This window comes from Aedes aegypti, chromosome 1, assembly GCF_002204515.2.
Source record: "Aedes aegypti strain LVP_AGWG chromosome 1, AaegL5.0 Primary Assembly, whole genome shotgun sequence".
Lineage (NCBI taxonomy): Eukaryota > Metazoa > Arthropoda > Insecta > Diptera > Culicidae > Aedes > Aedes aegypti.
In genome coordinates this window covers 166,508,265-166,531,441 of record NC_035107.1, presented here as the reverse complement: position 1 = coordinate 166,531,441, position 23,177 = coordinate 166,508,265, and positions in this window count along the sequence as shown.

Sequence of the window (23,177 nt, the reverse complement as noted above, 5' to 3'; positions counted from 1 at the left end):
CCACAAATCAACAAAAGTTCTTACTGTAGCGTCAATCAGAGGCCGCCGATTTTTCTAACATGTACAAGTGTATAAGTGCGATAGCGGAACGGTCGTCTATTAGGTTGGTTTTTAGGCGGGTTCCATAGAACAACACTTGCAGCGACTATCTCAGGGTGAACTTCCATTACCATCGTTTACGAAACAAAATCTTTAAGAAGATCTTCATCTTAATGCCCGACACCTATAAAAATGAGTAAAGGAAGTGGCTACCGACGTCCAATAAGAGACTTTACTACATCCTAATTTTGTGCATATTATAGCTATCCTTCTCATAATAAATTCACCCTTCTTTTCAAAATAGGCTGTTCTTCAGAGCATTGCAATATGGCTGTGTGAAACTTCCCAAAATTAGAGGACAAAACTTAGTGTGTAAAAATTATTTGCTGAACAACTAGCTGTTTTTTTATCTTCTAATATTTGAAAAATACATTTTTGACCCAAACTCATGAAATACTCAAAAGGAATCGTACAATTATCTCCCCACTCTCTAACTAGAATATGTCTCAAAATGTTATCCATTCGGGGTAATGGCGTTCGGGGTAGTGACCCATTCGGGGTAGTGGCGTTCGGGGTAATGACCCATTCGGGGTAATGGCTTTCGGGGTAATGGCGTTCGGGGTAGTGGCATTCGGGGTAGTGGCGTTCGGGGTAGTGTCATAGAATCTAACATTCATGTCAGAATTTTCAGAAATTCAAAGATATTTGAAAAAAAAAATCAATTTCTCATACTTTCCGCTTTCTTTAGGTGTTCTTGAGAATGAGACATAGCCTGGGTCTCAGCCAATGAGCACTTTATCAGCTAGTAACTGTGAGCTTTCCTTGCAGATTGACGATTCTTGCATGTATATTAGAGTGGTTAAAAAATCCGTTTTTGCTCTAAACTGCCCGTTCGGCTCTTGAGTGCTTTGCAAAGGCCCAAGCTGTGCGATTCATTTTTCGCGCGCTCGTAGTGTTTTTTTCAGTTCGCTTGGGTAGTGATTTGCGAAGGCCCAAGCTGTCCGATTAAGTTTTCGCGCGCTCGGAATGATTTTTTTTTTCAGTTAGCACTTCATTTGCGCGCCATCGGAGTGAGTGTGTCCCTGCTTAAGCGTGTTGACGCCGAGATTGTTATTGTTCAACTGGTGAGCTCGTTTCATGCTTGTAATAACACATTTGTACATTTGTTTTGTGTGTATTTGTTAAACAAACTGTGGATGGTTCGACACCTTAAGTGTTGACATGAGCGCTTATTATATTTTTATAAAATTTCGGGATTCAAACCTTTGAATAGTTCGATGTTTAAGATGTCGACGATAGATAACTTTTTTAAACAGAGATTACATGAATCGCATCACTTACCAAGGTGAATCCTGATCATGTACCTTTAAGCCCTCTCACTAAAAAACTCCTTCCCGTGACAACCATGAATATGCAGAGGTATACTCGGTCTCGAATAACAATGGATGTCATTCTAACATTCCTTCCCGATGTCATTCTAACATTCCTTCCCTTCCCGATGACTGTAAGGACGTGGCCAGCGCCGTTATTGACATTACTTATTTCAGAGTCCTCAAAAATGTACATTGAAGATGGTATATGCTACTCCCAGGGCTGTGCATTTTCGAAAGCATTTTGTGAAACACGAAGGCTTGGTTGCGTCGTCTCGATGGTGACGAACAACTGCGTCGCTTCGTTCTTCTTTCACCACTCATTCGTTGCGTTACCTGATTGAAAGCAGCGAACAAGAAAGGTGAAATGAAAGAGTAAGAACTTCGTTTCATTGAAATCTATCAAAATGTTTCAAATTGGATTTTACCTATTTTTTGCAATAGTAATGTATATAACTTGTTAGGTAATAAATTAAGATAGAGAAAGTATGCGGGCCAACACGTCGTTCATTTGAATTAAACAGCTTTTAAAGTTAGAGACTACCGATTGAAAGACCAGCTCGCTGCGGTGAGGCTCTGATATATGACCAGAGTTGCTTAATATCAATCATATCAGCTGATGGCTGATGCTCTAAAACTATCAATATCACTTGCGAGCTATCAATATCACTTTGATTTGAAAACCAACTGCAGTGATGTGACAGCGCACTCTAGATCATAATCACTGCAGAATGAGTGATCACGTGGTAATTATCCATGCTACTATAGTTTTTCAGTGACCAACATACAGTTTCAATCTATCTGCAGCTCTGTCAAAAATATCGTACTGATAAATTGTCATTTTATCTGCTTAATTTAAGACTAAACTTAACCCATCAGTGATATCCATAGTCTATCGCCATCATTGCACTGATGATAGAGTAGACAGCATGATGTTGATGTGATATAGATTGATCCGAACTGAATCGTAGTTGGCCTGTACAAATCAGCAAATTTAAGCGTTGATAGTGACAGCGATCAACTCTGTATATGACGCGCGACGCACAGGCAGCACGAAAGAAATGAAAGACTACGCTTGCTGCGATGAAAGGAAATGTTTGTCGGATTGAAACGAAACAGTAGGGTTTCAATCGAAAGGGAAGCTTGAGTCAGTCAGTTGGGGACTGAAAATGCTTTCAATGAATTGAAAATGGACGGCCCTGGCTACTCCCAAGCTACATCTGTTGGTTCTCTGTCCAATTTCGATTATTCTGGCCAAACACGGAGTAGCAACTACGAATTGTACGGTCATCAATGCTCATGCTCATTCTCAAACTGCCCGTTTGGCTCTAGATTAAATTTTGATAGTCCTCCAAAAATTTGAGCCCATTTGTTTGAAAGCTGTGACTGACTACTTAGTATCCTTCATAGTTTGTATGGGGATTAATATGGGAAAAGCTAGAAATTCATTCAAACTGTCACAGTTTTTGCACAATTGCTCTTTCTTTCCTCAAAACCGAAGCAATGTTTATGAAAATCTATTATTGAATTCCACTTGCTGTCTGTAACGCAGTGATACATTTTCATGAGGATATCTTTAAATTTGAACGAAAATACTGGTTTTTCATTTTTGATGATTGCTGATGATTGACGGATTTTTAAGCCTTAAAAGAAAGAAAAAACGCTGATGAAGTGTTTGCAATTTTCAATAGTAGTAAATAATCAAACGTTATTTTAGCCTTACGAGCCTAATGACCTAATCAGTAGAGTGGTTCAAAAAAACGTTTTTGCTCCACACCGCTCATTCGATTCTAGATCAAATTCTGGGTGTCCTCCCAAAATTTGAGTTCATTCGGACGAAAACTGAGACTGCACAAGCCCTTCAAAGTTTATATGGGAATTACTATGGGAAAAGCAAGCAATTCATTAAATCGGTCATAGTGTTTGCCCATGTGCTCTTGGGGATTAGAGTTACGATGATGTGATGTGAGATCTATTCATCAGCTACAACTTTGCCGAAGACCGTTTTCAAATCGGACGCCTCAGTAATTACTTATTGATTTATATCCAGTCACAAATTCTTCAGCAGTGCTCATTTAACTTCTTAACAGGCAACATTGCTGCACCTGGCGCGAAAGATAGCACGCACAAATCATGGCTACTATGTTTTACTGCATATATCCAGTGATGCCTCCAGAATAGTCCAATAATTATAGCCAAAGTTTTACAGCTCATTCAAAAATCAATAACTAATTACTGGGACGTCCAATTTAAAAACGGTCTTCGGCAAAGTTGTAGCTGATTATTGTATCCACAGTATCAACGTAGTTCTAATCTCCAAGAGCACATGGTCAAACACTATGACCGATTGAATTAATTGCTTGCTTTTCCCATAGTTATTCCCATATAAACTATAAACGACTTGTGCAGTCTCAGTTTTCATCCGAATGAGCTCAAATTTTGGGAGGACACTCAGAATTTGATCTAGAATTGAATGAGCGGTGTGGAGCAAAAACGATTTTTTGAACCACTCTACTAAACACCCTAACGGCATTTGGCCCAACGACCTGCTCCCGTTGTAAACATATAGAGTTACATGAAAATCATTTTTTACCCCTGTTATCAAAATTGAAATTGGCTTAATCAGTAGAATAATTCAAACGCATTCTGAATCAAACCAGCGAAAAAAAATAAATCATCATATTGCGCAACATATTTACTCTCAGCAATGAATTTTTCGAGTAAATGTGTGAAAATATGAAAAGCTCAAAATTTAATTTTCTAACTGTCTACCTTAATTATCTTCTCTAGTATTGAACGGACATTTGTTCAACTGTTTAAGTACATTTATATCTAATGTATAAATGGTGATGAAATCAGAGTTCGTCCTTACCGAAGGTTTCAACATAAATTTATATGCACCATGGTGCCACGTATGATTGCTGCGTGGTAGAGAGCGAGTGTCAATAAACCTAATGAATTTATAAACAAAACAGAACATAAATAGTTTAGTTGGAAGCAGTTCTCCGACAATAGACGGGTTCACGTTGGAGATCGTACCGTAAGCAGTAGGGAAGTTACTTCTGTATAGACGTTTCAGAACTCGGTTCTAGTGCACAGTAGTTCGAAATCGGTGTTTAGTTTAAGATAAATCCTTTCGCATATTGCAATTGAAAAACTATATTTTCTTCCTGGCGTTACGTCCCAACAGAGATAGAGCCTGCTTTTTTGATAGTCAACTGCTGGATTGCTGCGCTATAACCGCTACGGTATCTAGGCTCCATATTGTTGACTATTTGAGGTTTGCCTACTGATCAATAAAATGTCCAAAATAAATATTAGGGAAGAAGAATGAAGCATGGGCGTAGCCAGGATTTTCATCATAGGGTGCGGTAAGCGACCTTTACACCCTTTTTCTATGAAACAATAAACTATGAAGGACATCCAATCTCGTTTATCTTTCACAGTGAGCAATGCGGATGCCGAAACTCCTATTGGATTAATTTGTTGGTTTAGTATTGGATCCATTTAACGCCTAGCAAAATTCCAGATTAGAGAAGTCTTCAAATTTGATTGGTTCTTCTTCTTCTTTTTCTTCTTGGCATTAACGTCCCCACTGGGACAGAGTGGGCTTCTCAGCTAAGTGTTCTTATGAGCACTTACACAGTTATTAACTGAGAGCTTTCTTTGCCAAAGTTGCCATTTTCGCATTCGTATCTCGTGTGGCAGGTACGATAATACTCTATGCCCAGGGAAGTCAAGGAAATTTCCATTACGAATTTGATTTGTAATGTTCCTTTTGACCGGCAATTTCAGCGTAGCCAATATTTAACACATAATATGATAATTTCATCCTCCATTGGTCCACCAGCAATACTTTCAGGAATCATTCTTTATTATTTTTCAGGCATCTTGTGAGTATTCCTTCAGGGATGTTTTAAAATTTCCTCTTCAAGGATTTCATTCAGGAATTTTCAATGTATTCTACCAAATTGTTTGCTTTAAAGACACAATACATGATTCCATGAGTATTGTACTAACATTCGTTGCAGGGATTCCTTCGTAAACTACTGCAAATATTTTTATATGTCTTAGCCTTAGATTCTATAAAGCATTTTGACGAACTTAACATGGAAAACTCGAGCTCCTGTATCTTTTCAAAAGGCTTTATTTCCATTTTTATTGTAGTTTGAGTATATGATCCAGAATGATTACACTTACTATTCCATTTTTGAAGAGGTATCGCACAAACCTCTGCCATGGGACTCTGAGCGTTGGTTGGCTGCTGTTCTTAGAGGTATAAGTTATTCATTGATAAATTATAGTAAAATCTGAAGTTATTTTATATAAAGTCCTGAAAATTATATTTTGTTTATATAAATAATGGGTGGAACAGGTTTAAAGCAACCTGATTGTACCTGTTTTAACTAGACATTTGTTATTTTGCAGAAGCATACAGGATATTTCAAAACATTGTCGACTGAAACATTATCTATACATCTAATATGTTGGAACCACTGCACACCGTGTGGCAGCTGATGGGAAGAAGGGTCACTCGGGAATCAGCTGCCACGGGTTCCATGCAGTGGGCAGCATGAAAAATGAAGCTGGAAATTATTTCCTATTAAATTTCATGCTCGTGGAGTGCGATGTGTTTCCATTTATTCGTGCCGTATATATCAACACATTACACTTGCGCTTCGTGATGCGATACAAATATCCGAGAGTAACTATCTACCTTGAGCCAGAATAAAAGCCAGCACTCAGAATCGAACGCTAACGGACCAACTTTTTTGGTATGCTATTTGGCATATAAATTATGATCAAAGTTTTTTGGAGCGCCAGCGAATAATACAAATATTTTTCCAAACTATAGCTCGCATGTGAGCTTTGCAACCATTCTGGAGCGGAACGTTTTCGCACTTATGGCTCGCCCGCTCACTTGGGACTTCTCTCATGTTTGATGTACTGCGATCGACGGTCACATGCATTTGAACAGAAATTGATTTGAAACAAGAACACTATGCAGAGTTCAAGGCGCCTAAAGTGCAATAAATTAATATATTCCTCTCTATAAATTTATTGCCTCTCATTCCTGTGATATTCCAACAATTGTTTCATCGACGGGGCACTCGGATTTGGAGAGCTGTTTGATTTGTTTGGTGAAAATGATATATTTTTTTATCTAGTCGATATTATATTATAGCAGAAATTTATTACAAAATATAAAGAAATCTTTTTAGGGGTCATTTTTTCCAAATTTCAAGACCGTGTTATTTTGTCCAGAAAAACATTTAAAACTATGGACAGGCGTTTTTGGCCAGACCTTTCCCCTCCTGCCATAAATAATCACGTGGTTTATGGACGACTCCATACCTGGTTATCATAATTTGATAACTGATTTTTTTTATCATTTTGGCTGAATCAACTACTGTTATGTTCCGTTTTTATCACGTTCCGATTTTTTCACGCTCCGATTTTATCACGTTCCGACTTCGTCAACAAATTATTCCGTTTTTATCAACACAATAAAAATGTTTTTTTTAATATTTAAAAATGCTTGGAATATAAACTAAAAACTTATTTGAATCTATTTAAATGTTTTGCAATAGCCTCAGGGTTGAATTTTCGACATTAAGCTAGTGTTGATCACCTACGATACATGGTAGGTGTCAAGTCATATACGATTCAGTAAGGTTTGATTCCTTCCTATCCGCTTATCAATTACAGTGTTCGAATATAACATGCGCTGATGGACAAGATTGATGCATCTTTCAACAGTCGAGGACCGCTTTGGCCAGGTCCTAGCAATCAGGCTTGGCAGAACTCCTCTGCGATGTAAAAATGAGGCGATTTTGATGTTTTATTGAGGAGTAAAAATTGCACTCAACATTTTTAACACAGATCCTCGAACGATTCGAGAGAGTTCAAAAAAAAAAGAGGATTTTTTTCTGGTACTCTTTCTCTCTTGTTGCTATCCTCACTTTTACTCACACTTTAAAATAATTCTTGAGTGTCCCGTCCGAACAAAACAGCCCTCGCGGAGTTGTTATGGCACTTCTGCTATTGAATTATGCTCTGTTCTGCATCTTCCTCGCTGATATTTTATGCCTCTCTGCTTAGTTTTTTTTTCAGTTCCACGCAAAGAGGCAAAGGCAGCACGCTGCTCTAGAATATGTTACTGAAGTATTTTCATACCTGCTAGAATCAACTGGAATTTGTGATGCAGAGATCTCTCTTTTTCTTATATAACACGGCATAATATAACTTTCGATGTGATTGTTATATCACGGTGCCCCGACAGACCGTTATTATGCAAAAAAATTGTCCATCAAATCTGAGTACAGGCCTCGATTTCTGAGGTCATTCTGCACCTCTGGGCCAATTTTTAAAAAAATCCCTAGGAGGAATCTCAAAAAAATCTTAATTTGAAGTTTTTGACTAAAAATTTCAATATAATCCTTTTTTAAATTTCGCAATAGCACTGAGAAAACCTACAAAAACGCTCACTTTAATATCAGAATGAACATATGCGGATGTCTTGCACGGGGCCGTCGATTGATGCAACTTTTTGTTCCGGCATTCTCACTAAATGACCAGCTCACTGAAGTTTGCTTATTTTATTCGCATAATAGTTTTTGCTCCTGTTTCCAAATAAATGTGCTTAGAACGCCAAGGATCAGCGTTTTATACAGGGTAAATTGGCAAATTATTGGTTTCAATCAGGCATGCTTGCCTTCATCGTTGCTCTTTTTGCATTATTATTGAAAACTGATTTAGTTATCCGAACACTTTTCAGTGTTGTACGATGAACGATCGCGAGGTGTTTTTGTTATCAAAATAATGGATCTATGAAGTTAGATAAGCCTATATCAAGCAACAGTGTAGAAATTTCGTTTTCCTTTGCAAGTTGCGGGTTCATTAACTTGTTACGTATCCCGTAAAAGGACATATTTGCAGCCAGAACACGTGTTTTTACTACACGGGAAACATTATTCCCAAGTAGCAATGAAAACTGAACAGCAAGAGTATTTGCTGAACAATGGCCGATTTATGGTTTTGAACAATGCTGAACACCTTGACAGCTCAACAATAACTTGAACGAAAGCTTATTGAACATTCTTATTCAGCAGTATAATCAAAGCTGAATAATAGGTGAACAAACTATTTTTCATCTACAGTTTTCACTTACAGTAAGCTCGAGGTTGAATAAAATCGACATAATTAGATGTTAAATAACTGAACAAAAGTGTGTGGATGCTATGAACAGCTTTTGTTCCAACAAAGGCTGAATTGAATTAGTTATAAAAGCGTTTAAGCAGCTACAAATTGTCACCTGGGTTTTTTTTTATAGTAGGGTACAAAAAAGCTTCAAAAGCCAGGCCTGTTGTGTGTTGGCACGGTGTGGGACTCACGTTAGGCGTGCTTAACAACTAAAAAACTTTCCCTACTGCTCCTGTGCCTCGATCCCCCCCGGAACTACATCAGGCAACTTCACCTGGGTTATCATACGTCACAAGTGTTATATGGCTCTTCAACAACTTCAACTACATCTCCATCAAGCACTGCCTCAGCACCAACACATCTGAAGCTGCTTTTTTCTTTACATGCAATCATATACGTTTGGGTAGAGTAAATGACAGTACAGAGCTAGATTTTCGTTACTGAGTCGATGATGTTGATACATAAGTAGTACTTAATAGGTCTTTGTTTGAAGTTTTTAAAGACTTTGTTAATCTTCGGACACTTGTGACATATGACAATCATGTTTCCCGTGTAGTTATAATAAGGGCTGTTAAAAGTCATGAATTTCACGTGACTTTGACAATCGCATAATGCCAATATCATCCTTCCCCGTGTTTTTCCCGATGACCTTTTCTGTATTACTATCGATTAGTGATATTTGCTGATGCTATATTTTGCATAGAAGAGTACAATGAACAGTTGAAATTTTCCAAAATTTTGACATTCAACAGAATTGGTTATAATCCTCTTGTGGCTGAGATTGTTGAAAAATATATTTTCTACGTCAAGTGCTGAGGACAACACTCGATGGAAAACTAGACATAAACATCAAGAGTATTTCCAGATGTACAAAGAAGCAAATTTTATTAAGCAAAATAAGTACGGCAGACTTTGGTGGGCAGGTCACTTTGCGTGAAAGTCGAAAAACTATTTGTAAATTATTTGAATAAAAATAATTCAGCATTAAATATTTCACGTTTATCGAACGTAACATCAATTGAATAATGAAATTTATTTCATAGATTTCAATATTTTAAACTAAACTTACTGGTTTAAACAATGTAAAACATACTTAAGCCACACTGGTAAGTTAAGTCAGTTGTAAATGTGTCAAATTATAACAACGATAACAGTTATATACAAGTTGAGAATAGTTTGATCAACTTTTTGAGCATTTTTGTAGGTATTTTCAGTGCTATTGCGAAATTTTAAATGGTTTTTATTGAAATTTTTAGTCAAAAACTTCAAATTAAGATTTCTCGAGATTCCTCCTATGGATTTTTTTAAAAATTGGCCCAGAGGTGCAGAATGACCTCAGGAATCGAGCCCTGTGCTCAGATTTCATGGACATTTTTTTTGCATAATAACGATCTGTCGGGGCACCGTGTATATACATATATCAATGAGAATGACCAGTTCTTTGTTATAAGGGATGTACCTGAGGATGAACTCAACAATGTTTTGGCAATGGCAAGGGACATGATTAAGTTTATTTTATTTTTGATAAGACTGCCGATCTCGTCATATTTTGTACATTATCTTTCATCTCTCAAACTCGATAACATTGCACAGATTATAGCAACAGCCATTGATTAGGTCCTGTAGGGGGTAGGGGTAGAGGTCCAGCAAAACTTAACTATCTATTAAAATATTTGGAATCTTTATACAATAAGCTTGCATTAAGGAAAATAGGAATGGGCTGAAATGACTGACAATTTGAGAAACTATTCATACTGGAAGGTCTCACGTCACGCACGTACCCATCCCAAATTAGTTGGGATCTTGATTTTTGAGCAGACACGTACCTCTTCTTCACGTGGATACCAAAAGTTAAATAAAAGCTTATACAAACTGACTTACGCTTTTTCATAAAACTTAACAAGAGTGATTCTAACCAAAAAGTTCTAATTTGGTTATGCTTGTTCTGGAGTTTGTACACTTTTGTGTTTTTGATAAATCTCTTTAACATTGTTTTACCGAACAAAAAAGTATTATTTTAGTTTAGTTTAGTGCTAGTCAATTCGTGATCCGACGTATAGCTAAACAGTGAAGGTGGCGCTGTTCTAGAAAAGCGATTATCGCACCCCAGTCAAAGTTGGTAGAGGTGGTGAAGAAAATTCACCACAATAATTTTACAGAATAGATTTTGACAATTCAATTAAAAACACAGGAAACCGTAAATATTAATTAAAGCGTGCAACATAACCCCACTTTCAATCGCCAATCGGGTTTCAAAAATGCAAAATACGTACCTACCTTAGCAAAATAAAAAAACTCTGTTGATAATTGCGAAAGTGTTTATAAGAACAGTAAGCCGAGAAAAGGCTCTTCCTCAGTTGAGATGTATTGTCATACATAAGAAGAAGCAGAAGGAAGAGCATGGATAGAAAGGATAGAAAAAAAAGAAATGGTTTCTTGTTGAAACTTTCTTGAAAAAAAAGACGATGATCAGCTTGACACACTTCCTTGCAGTTATTTTTATAAATATGACCCATCTCATGATATATAGCTTATTTATGTGACTATCATTTTAATATTCAATATCAAATACAATGACATTCTAACCAACAAAACTTTAATTATTAATGATGTATTGTATTAAATAATCATATTGATTGATTGAAGCCTGAAATCAACTTTATTTATGAAATTATATGAATGAACCATCGTAATGCTAATCACAGCTCCTAAACATCAATACTGTGCATTTATATGATTAAATTGTGTTTTACTCAGGCAAAAGTACAGTTTAGCTTTAAAATTTGTAGAATATTTTGTCTAAGAAAATTATTCCGTTTTTGTTACGGTTCCGTTTTTGTCAACTGAAAATTGCCGATCGTGTTGATAAAACCGGAACATACCTGTATCAACATAACAGACATGAGAATAAAAAAATTTTAACCGAATATCAAAATAATACTTAATTCTGTTATCACAGAGTTCAATTTGCTAAATAAATATGTATAACAGAATTTTCAATTATATATTATGGTCAGTAAATGGCTAGGCATGGCGTACCATTGGTTCTTCGCGTACCTGTAGGAATAAAAAAGACTCCTTTGTGTTGTCCTTAGCCTCCTGTCTAGCAACACCTATCCCTACCTCCCCGTGTACCATGGGGTACGAGTTACCTAAGACTAGGTAACCATCCCCGGTGGGAACTTTGGTCGTATGCTGACAGGGAAGGGAGGTTTGCTTCTGCAAACCTGAAGCGTCTGTACTCCATGTTAGGAGCGGCTGATCATCGTCTGAGTGCCAGAGAAGGGCTCTAAACTCAAACTGCGCACTATGGCCCTCCAAACATTTAATCCTAACCACGTCCTTGCGATTGCTGAGAAATGGGAAGGAATGGTTGGTTGAACACCTTTTTAAGAAAGATGCAGAGAACTCTACGACTTTCCATAGGTGATACGGGATATACTTACCTTACCAGTCAGGCTAAGGCGCGGGTGGCCGCAGATCGTCCTCAACTTGATCGACCCATCTTGCTCGCTGCGCACCACGTCGTCTTGAGCCGGTCGGATTGTTTTCAAGAACCATTTTCACCAGGTTGTTATCCGACATTCTGGTGACATGCCCGGCCCACCGCAGCCTCCCAATTTTTGCGAGGTGGACGATGGTTGGTTCTCCCAGCAGCTGGTGCAATTCATGGTTCATATGCCTTCTCCACGTTCCGTCTTCCATCTGCACTCCGCCGTAGATGGTCCGCAACACCTTCCGTTCGAAAACACCAACGGCGCGTTGATCTTCTGCACGTAAGGTCCATGTTTCTGCACATATCGGCTTGTGACACAAAGCCTTTGCGCGAACGGTTAAGCTTCTCGTAGAACTTCCGTGTGTCTTTAGCACGGAACAGCTCTTCCATCGCTTCGCGATCTCGTTCTTCTTGATGGCGATTCTTTCTCCGGAAGATAGAGTTTTGTCTGTTCCGTACCTGTTTATACCGTTTGGTATTGCAGCATTCTCGCCCATGCTGCATTCTTCTCATTCCTCAACTGCTCGCATTCGCCGTTGTACCAGTCGTTTCTCTGATTTGGGGCCGCTAGACCTAGTGCTGCAGTTGAGGTGCTACCTATGGCGGACCTTATGTCCCTCCAGCCATCTTCAAGAGTGGCGGTGCTAAGCTGCTCTTCCGTTGGTAGGGCCACTTCCAACTGCTGCGCGTATTCTTGGGCTACTTTTGAGTCCCGTTGTCGTTAGAAACGGCGTGCAGGCTGTTCCGCCCGATCACCGGTCTGTACATTTCGTTTCGTCCTACCTGTGCGTTCATATCGCCAACAACGATTTTCACGTCACGCGGCGAGTATCCGTCAGATATCTGCTCCAGCTGCGCGTAAACGTCTCCTTCTCGTCGTCGGGTCTTCCTTCGTGTGGGCAGTGTACATTGATGATGCTGTAGTTGAAGGAACGACCTTTTATCCTCATCTTGCGTTGATCGGCTGCCACCCGGTAACGCGTTGCCGCATTTTTCCCAACACTATGAATCCAGTTCCTAGCTCATTTGTATTGCCACAGCTTTGGTAGAAGGTAGCCGCTCAGTGCTCGCTTTTCCACACCTTCTGTCCAGTCCAACAAAGTTCCTGCAGCGCTACGATATCGAAGTTACGGGGATGTAGTTCATCATAGATTATCTGTCGCAACCTGCAAACATGTGACTTGCAGTTCCAAGTTTCCAATCGTAATCCTTATTTCATCGCATGGGTCTTTGCCGATTGTTCCGGGTCGTATTATCTCCTATGTTATTCGCAATAAGATTTTTTACGGGTGGCTTATTGGGAACTACGAACTTTACGTAGATATGCAGACAAGAATTGCGCGAACGCAAGAAGCATGTCGCGTTAGGTACGTCAAGTAGTTTAAGCATTCCAGGTTTCTAGCAACCGAAAGTAGTGCAAGCAACTGCCCCGCATCTACATGCTCCATTCCAAAATTCGATGGGACTCCAGGGAGCCTCTTCAAGAGCATTATGGCGAAATAACCAAACGAGGCTCCAGCAATGAAGATTTCGCACTTGCGCATATCTCTCGAAGGCGATGTGAAGAGTAAGATAGATCAAGATATCGGGAACAACAACGAGAGGGCCTGAAGATTCTCGAGGACGCGTACGAGGACAAGCGGCAGATACTGAATACGCATATTGACGCTCTTTTGGATTGCGCCGTCATCAGCAGTGATTACCGTGGAAAATCGATTACACAATTGGTTGAAACTTGTTCGAAGCATGTTGATGCTTTGAATGGTCACTGCTATCCTGTAGAAGTTTATCTGGTTTGGGTCTTCGTCAAATTTTATATTTTCCGATTATTGGTAATTTTCGGTGATTATAACACACACTACATTACGATTTTACGTGACGTTTCGGCCTACTGATATTCGACCATACCATAATTATACAATTTTTAAATCACGTTACAATTTTCCTAACACCCAGTTTTATGTAAATCTATCGATCACCAACCAGTAGTGTGGTTGCAATACTGAAGTCATTTTTCCTTAGGTATATCTATTAGACTGGCCCAGCTCAGTATAGGAGAAAAATAAAGTTGTATGATTCCACGGGGCACCCCCAGGGTTATTTCTTGGGGTTAGAGGAAGCCGTTCTGAAAAATTCAGCTCATTTGGTCGTTCCATGAGCTGGCGCATTTGAATTGAAGTTAATATGGGATTTTCAGCTCAAACATATGAGCAACAGCACATCATCTACTGTTTGGTTCAGGAAAACTGATGATCGCGTTCAATTGGACCCAGAATGTCAAAAACACTACTTGATACTATATCGAACAATATTGTAGAAGGTTGTACCATGATCAAAATCAATAAAGTTGGTATTTAACCTTCCTGTTGCATTCGGGTCAATATGACCCGAAACCGACTTTAGAGCACTTGTAACTTTTAAACGGAACCACCTAGCGCTTTGAAACTTTGTGACTTTTCCTATTATCTGGAAAACTGTGTTTTGGCAAAAAATCAAATTTCTAGCATGTTTCTGAAGGGCGCCACAAAAAAAGTGACACTTAAGGCATTCGGGTCATATTGACCCGGATTTGACATTGCAATTTTGTAGGTATTTTCCAGCCAAATTTCAAACTTTTTATACTCAAAAGAATCGTCAGTTCATGAATTTTATGAATTTGAGAGGTAAACTAAGATTGGCCGGGTTTAACGGCTTAGAATCGGCGACAAACGGATCAAGGTTTAGCCATTCTTGGAAGACCCCGGAAATGTGGCCAATTTTCTATTCCCGTAGAAACCAGCCATGCGACATATCAAAATTTGCAGAATTTCATACAAAAAACATCCGAGGTAATCTGAGCAGCCCTGGGCCATGTTTTGGCTACTCGGTGGCCAAATAATCGGTTCCGTAGGTTCCAGAGGTCCCGGTAAAGTGGCCAATTTGAAATTTCCATAGAATCCTGCCATGCGACATATCAAAATTTGCAGAATTTCATGTGAAAAACATCCGAGGTAATCTGAGCAGCCTTGGGCCATGTTTTGGCTACTCGGTGGCCAAATAATCGGTTCCGTAGGTTCCAGAGGTCCCAGTAAAGTGGCCAATTGGAAATTTCCATAGAACCCTGCCATGCGACATATCAAAATTTGCAGAATTTCATACAAAAAACATCTGAGGTAATCTGAGCAACCATAGGACATGTTTTGGCTACTCGGTGGCCAAATAATCGGTTTCGTAGGTTCCAGAGGTCCCAGTAAAGTGGCCAATTTGAAATTTCCATAGAATCCTGCCATGCGACATATCAAAATTTGCCGAATTTCATGTAAATAAACATCCGAGGTAATCTGAGCAGCTCTAGGCCATGTTTTGGCTACTTGGTGGCCAAATAATCGGTTTCATAGGTTCCAGAGGTCCCAGTAAAGTGGCCAATTTGAAATTTCCATAGAATCCTGCCATGCGACATATCAAAATTTGCAGAATTTCATACAAAAAACATCCGAGGTAATCTGAGCAGCCCTAGGCCATGTTTTGGCTACTCGGTGGCCAAATAATCGGTTTCATAGGTTCCAGAGGTCCCAGTAAAGTGGCTAATTTGAAATTTCCATAGAACCCTGCCATGCGACATATCAAAATTTGCCGAATTTCATGTAAATAAACATCCGAGGTAATCTGAGCAGCTCTAGGCCATGTTTTGGCTACTTGGTGGCCAAATAATCGGTTTCATAGGTTCCAGAGGTCCCAGTAAAGTGGCCAATTTGAAATTTCCATAGAATCCTGCCATGCGACATATCAAAATTTGCAGAATTTCATACAAAAAACATCCGAGGTAATCTGAGCAGCCCTAGGCCATGTTTTGGCTACTCGGTGGCCAAATAATCGGTTTCATAGGTTCCAGAGGTCCCAGTAAAGTGGCCAATTTGAAATTTCCATAGAATCCTGCCATGCGACATATCAAAATTTGCAGAATTTCATACAAAAAACATCCGAGGTAATCTGAGCAGCCCTAGGCCATGTTTTGGCTACTCGGTGGCCAAATAATCGGTTTCATAGGTTCCAGAGGTCCCAGTAAAGTGGCTAATTTGAAATTTCCATAGAACCCTGCCATGCGACATATCAAAATTTGCCGAATTTCATGTAAATAAACATCCGAGGTAATCTGAGCAGCTCTAGGCCATGTTTTGGCTACTTGGTGGCCAAATAATCGGTTTCATAGGTTCCAGAGGTCCCAGTAAAGTGGCCAATTTGAAATTTCCATAGAATCCTGCCATGCGACATATCAAAATTTGCAGAATTTCATGTGAAAAACATCCGAGGTAATCTGAGCAGCCTTGGGCCATGTTTTGGCTACTCGGTGGCCAAATAATCGGTTTCATAGGTTCCAGAGGTCCCAGTAAAGTGGCCAATTTGAAATTTCCATAGAATCCTGCCATGCGACATATCAAAATTTGCAGAATTTCATACAAAAAACATCCGAGGTAATCTGAGCAGCCCTAGGCCATGTTTTGGCTACTCGGTGGCCAAATAATCGGTTTCATAGGTTCCAGAGGTCCCAGTAAAGTGGCCAATTTGAAATTTCCATAGAATCCTGCCATGCGACATATCAAAATTTGCAGAATTTCATACAAAAAACATCCGAGGTAATCTGAGCAGCCCTAGGCCATGTTTTGGCTACTCGGTGGCCAAATAATCGGTTTCATAGGTTCCAGAGGTCCCAGTAAAGTGGCTAATTTGAAATTTCCATAGAACCCTGCCATGCGACATATCAAAATTGGCCGAATTTCATGTAAATAAACATCCGAGGTAATCTGAGCAGCTCTAGGCCATGTTTTGGCTACTTGGTGGCCAAATAATCGGTTTCATAGGTTCCAGAGGTCCCAGTAAAGTGGCCAATTTGAAATTTCCATAGAATCCTGCCATGCGACATATCAAAATTTGCAGAATTTCATGTGAAAAACATCCGAGGTAATCTGAGCAGCCTTGGGCCATGTTTTGGCTACTTGGTGGCCAAATAATCGGTTTCATAGGTTCCAGAGGTCCCAGTAAAGTGGCCAATTTGAAATTTCCATAGAATCCTGCCATGCGACATATCAAAATTTGCAGAATTTCATGTGAAAAACATCCGAGGTAATCTGAGCAGCCTTGGGCCATGTTTTGGCTACTCGGTGGCCAAATAATCGGTTTCATAGGTTCCAGAGGTCCCAGTAAAGTGGCCAATTTGAAATTTCCATAGAATCCTGCCATGCGACATATCAAAATTTGCAGAATTTCATGTGAAAAACATCCGAGGTAATCTGAGCAGCCTTGGGCCATGTTTTGGCTACTCGGTGGCCAAATAATCGGTTTCATAGGTTCCAGAGGTCCCAGTAAAGTGGCCAATTTGAAATTTCCATAGAATCCTGCCATGCGACATATCAAAATTTGCAGAATTTCATGTGAAAAACATCCGAGGTAATCTGAGCAGCCTTGGGCCATGTTTTGGCTACTCGGTGGCCAAATAATCGGTTTCATAGGTTCCAGAGGTCCCAGTAAAGTGGCCAATTTGAAATTTCCATAGAATCCTACCATGCGACATATCAAAATTTGCAGAATTTCATACAAAAAACATCCGAGGTAATCTGAGCAGCCTTGGGCCATGTTTTGGCTACTCGGTGGCCAAATAATCGGTTTCATAGGTTCCAGAGGTCCCAGTAAAGTGGCTTATTTGAAATTTCCATAGAACCCTGCCATGCGACATATCAAAATTTGCAGAATTTCATGTAAATAAACATCCGAGGTAATCTGAGCAGCTCTAGGCCATGTTTTGGCTACTTGGTGGCCAAATAATCGGTTTCATAGGTTCCAGAGGTCCCAGTAAAGTGGCCAATTTGAAATTTCCATAGAATCCTGCCATGCGACATATCAAAATTTGCAGAATTTCATACAAAAAACATCCGAGGTAATCTGAGCAGCCTTGGGCCATGTTTTGGCTACTCGGTGGCCAAATAATCGGTTTCATAGGTTCCAGAGGTCCCAGTAAAGTGGCCAATTTGAAATTTCCATAGAATCCTGCCATGCGACATATCAAAATTTGCAGAATTTCATGTGAAAAACATCCGAGGTAATCTGAGCAGCCTTGGGCCATGTTTTGGCTACTCGGTGGCCAAATAATCGGTTTCATAGGTTCCAGAGGTCCCAGTAAAGTGGCCAATTTGAAATTTCCATAGAATCCTGCCATGCGACATATCAAAATTTGCAGAATTTCATGTGAAAAACATCCGAGGTAATCTGAGCAGCCTTGGGCCATGTTTTGGCTACTCGGTGGCCAAATAATCGGTTTCATAGGTTCCAGAGGTCCCAGTAAAGTGGCCAATTTGAAATTTCCATAGAATCCTGCCATGCGACATATCAAAATTTGCAGAATTTCATGTGAAAAACATCCGAGGTAATCTGAGCAGCCTTGGGCCATGTTTTGGCTACTCGGTGGCCAAATAATCGGTTTCATAGGTTCCAGAGGTCCCAGTAAAGTGGCCAATTTGAAATTTCCATAGAATCCTACCATGCGACATATCAAAATTTGCAGAATTTCATACAAAAAACATCCGAGGTAATCTGAGCAGCCTTGGGCCATGTTTTGGCTACTCGGTGGCCAAATAATCGGTTTCATAGGTTCCAGAGGTCCCAGTAAAGTGGCCAATTTGAAATTTCCATAGAATCCTACCATGCGACATATCAAAATTTGCAGAATTTCATACAAAAAACATCCGAGGTAATCTGAGCAGCCTTGGGCCATGTTTTGGCTACTCGGTGGCCAAATAATCGGTTTCATAGGTTCCAGAGGTCCCAGTAAAGTGGCTTATTTGAAATTTCCATAGAACCCTGCCATGCGACATATCAAAATTTGCAGAATTTCATGTAAATAAACATCCGAGGTAATCTGAGCAGCTCTAGGCCATGTTTTGGCTACTTGGTGGCCAAATAATCGGTTTCATAGGTTCCAGAGGTCCCAGTAAAGTGGCCAATTTGAAATTTCCATAGAATCCTGCCATGCGACATATCAAAATTTGCAGAATTTCATACAAAAAACATCCGAGGTAATCTGAGCAGCCTTGGGCCATGTTTTGGCTACTCGGTGGCCAAATAATCGGTTTCATAGGTTCCAGAGGTCCCAGTAAAGTGGCCAATTTGAAATTTCCATAGAATCCTGCCATGCGACATATCAAAATTTGCAGAATTTCATGTGAAAAACATCCGAGGTAATCTGAGCAGCCTTGGGCCATGTTTTGGCTACTCGGTGGCCAAATAATCGGTTTCATAGGTTCCAGAGGTCCCAGTAAAGTGGCCAATTTGAAATTTCCATAGAATCCTGCCATGCGACATATCAAAATTTGCAGAATTTCATGTGAAAAACATCCGAGGTAATCTGAGCAGCCTTGGGCCATGTTTTGGCTACTCGGTGGCCAAATAATCGGTTTCATAGGTTCCAGAGGTCCCAGTAAAGTGGCCAATTTGAAATTTCCATAGAATCCTGCCATGCGACATATCAAAATTTGCAGAATTTCATGTGAAAAACATCCGAGGTAATCTGAGCAGCCTTGGGCCATGTTTTGGCTACTCGGTGGCCAAATAATCGGTTTCATAGGTTCCAGAGGTCCCAGTAAAGTGGCCAATTTGAAATTTCCATAGAATCCTACCATGCGACATATCAAAATTTGCAGAATTTCATACAAAAAACATCCGAGGTAATCTGAGCAGCCTTGGGCCATGTTTTGGCTACTCGGTGGCCAAATAATCGGTTTCATAGGTTCCAGAGGTCCCAGTAAAGTGGCTTATTTGAAATTTCCATAGAACCCTGCCATGCGACATATCAAAATTTGCAGAATTTCATGTAAATAAACATCCGAGGTAATCTGAGCAGCTCTAGGCCATGTTTTGGCTACTTGGTGGCCAAATAATCGGTTTCATAGGTTCCAGAGGTCCCAGTAAAGTGGCTTATTTGAAATTTCCATAGAACCCTGCCATGCGACATATCAAAATTTGCAGAATTTCATACAAAAAACATCCGAGGTAATCTGAGCAGCTCTAGGCCATGTTTTGGCTACTTGGTGGCCAAATAATCGGTTTCATAGGTTCCAGAGGTCCCAGTAAAGTGGCCAATTTGAAATTTCCATAGAATCCTGCCATGCGACATATCAAAATTTGCAGAATTTCATAAAATAAATTAGCTGATGTAAACTTAGCAGTCTTGGATACTTGGTGGCCATATAATAGATTTCGGAGACTCCAAGGATCCCGGTCATGTGGCCAATTTGCAGGCTAACCATGTTCAACATGGGATAGGCAAAATGATTGAGATAGGCAAAATTTCGCCTAAATTCAAATGCTTATAACCTTATGGAAAATTGATTAAATTGGATGCATCTGGAAGAATTCGACCGCAAATTTGTTCTAGTTTCAGGAACTTGCTTGGCCAATGGCCATGTATATTGGCCACCGGACGCCGGAGATGTTCCCAGTTCCCCGAGGTCATGTCCATATGGCATTTTTCATGTGGCTTGATATTTTTGTGCGGTGTGAGGTTATACAGATGTTTACTATTTTCCTTGAAACTAGGACTAATGAGAAGTTGAATGCCGGCGGACGCAATATTCGTTGGAAATTTTTCGATATATGACGATTTCCGTGAAACTGGTTCCGGAAAATATTGTCAGTCATGTTTGTATTTCCAATCATATAAATATTATCTGGAGCTACCTATATACAAGTGGGCATCGAACTTTGAAATGATGTGTCCAGCAGTATATTTAGAACCATCAGATGTACTGATCATTCTATAGTAGGTTCCAGGTGTCCAGGGGAAGTGGCCGATAAGGAACATATCTGGAACAATATCAATATGGGCATCAAACTTAAAGGTTTTCAAAGCTGATGATTCCTGAACCATTTTCACTACCACCGGCTGCCACGACCATTGTATAGTTGGCTCCAGGTGCCCCGAGGGATGTGGCCAATTCAAAACATGTCCGAAAACACATCAATATGGGTATGAAACATCAAGATTTTTGAAGTTGATGCTTCTGGAAGTATTTACAAAGCAACTTATTTCTTTAACCATTGTATAGTATGTTCCGGGTGCCTTGGGGGAAGTGGCCAATTAGCAATTTGTCTGGAATCATATCAATATGGGTATCAAACTTCAAGATTTTTTAGGGTGAGCATTTCCAAAATCACAGCCTGTTAGACCACTTTATAGCAGGTTCCAAGAGCCCCAGGGGATGTGGCCATGTTCCGAATTGGAAATTTGTGTAGAAACTTCTGGAATCTACTATAGAATGGTTATTATGGATTATAGTGGTCACATGAATCCTACTGTTCATGGTAGACGGTGATTCTAAAACTGCTTCCGGAAGCATGAATTTTAAAAATATTCAAGTTTGTTACCCATTTTGATATTATTCCGTGCATGGGTGAAATTGGCCACTTCTATCGGGATACCTCGAACGTATTATACAGTGGCAATGGCAGCCAGTGGTTCTGGAAGTGTTTTCAGAAGCATCACCTTCTAAAATATTGGTAGGGGAAGGGGTGGTAAAATGAACACCTTAAGGAAATCATCTTGTTTCCGATAGAAAAACGAAGAATTTGTATAGTTCTATCGCACAACATCGAAAATAGGGAAGTAATCTATAGCAGCGACATGGATTCAGACTAAAATAACAAATTTTTCACATGTTTTCATCGCTATCAAAAAGCGATGCAAATGTTCATTTTACCTGCACTATGTGGGTAAAATGAACAGCGGTTGGTGGTAAAATGAACACCACGCAAAAAACGTGAGTAAAACAAATATTTCTGAAATAAAATATTGCCCCACCGAAAATACATTCATAAATGATTGTAACCCATTGAAAAAGAATTCTAAAGGTATCATATTTGACATCATATCATAACGATATTCACCTCACTGAAAAACCTCAAGTCTTCCGAGCTTAAAGTTACGTCAGTTCTAGTTTTCAAAGGTGGTTTTCTTAAATCTTAGTTTTCGTTGATATTTTCACTTCAATTAACATCCGTATCAACTCGAACACTCAGATTTATGCTCTAAATCGTCCGTGCGTGATAAACATTCATCGAAATTTGTTTTTTCTCGGTAAAAGGAACGGTGTTCATTTTACCACCCCTGTTCATTTTACCACCACTTCCCCTACCTAATACTTATATTTAGCCACATTCCTCGGGGCACATGAAACCTACTATATATCATGGCAGTTGGTGGTTCTGAAATACCTTCGGAAGTTTGATGCTCATATTCCTAATTGACCACTTCCCCCAGGGCACCCGGAACCTACTATAGAGTAGTCAGTGCGTCAAAGTATGCTGCTGAGAGCATCATCTTGAAGCTCGATGCTTACATGGATAAAGCTCCGGATAATATATACATGATTGGAAATACATGACTGACCATATTTTCCGGAACAATTTTACGGAAATGGTCATATTTCGGATGATTTCCAACGAATCCGTATGCGTCCGCTGGCATTTAACTTTCTATAAGTTCTAGTTTCTAGGGAAAATGTGAACATCTATACAACTTCACACCACAAAAAATAACAAGCGACATGAAAAATGTCATTTGGCAATGACCTCAGGGAACCGGGAACATCTCTGGCGCTCGGTGGCCAATATACATGGCCAAGCGAGTTCCAAACTTGCTTGGCCATGCAAACTAGACCAAATTTGCGGTCGACTGCTATCAGATGCATCCAATTCAATTTTTTTTTTTTATAAAGTTATAAGCATTTGAAATTAGGCAAAATGATGCCTATCTACTGTAAATTTAATTCGTGTTCGTTATTACGGTGATAGATGTTTTATTGAAGCGGGGCCCAGATAGCCGTAGCGGTAAACGCGCAGCTATTCAGCAAGACCAAGCTGGGGTCGTGGGTTCGAATCCCACCGGTCGAGGATCTTTTCGGGTTGGAAAGTTTCTCGACTTCCCAGGGCATAGAGTATGTTCGTACCTGCCACACGATATACACATGCAAAAATGGTCATTGGCAAAGTATAAGCTCTCAGTTAATAACTGTGGAAGTGCTCATAAGAACACTAAGCTGAGT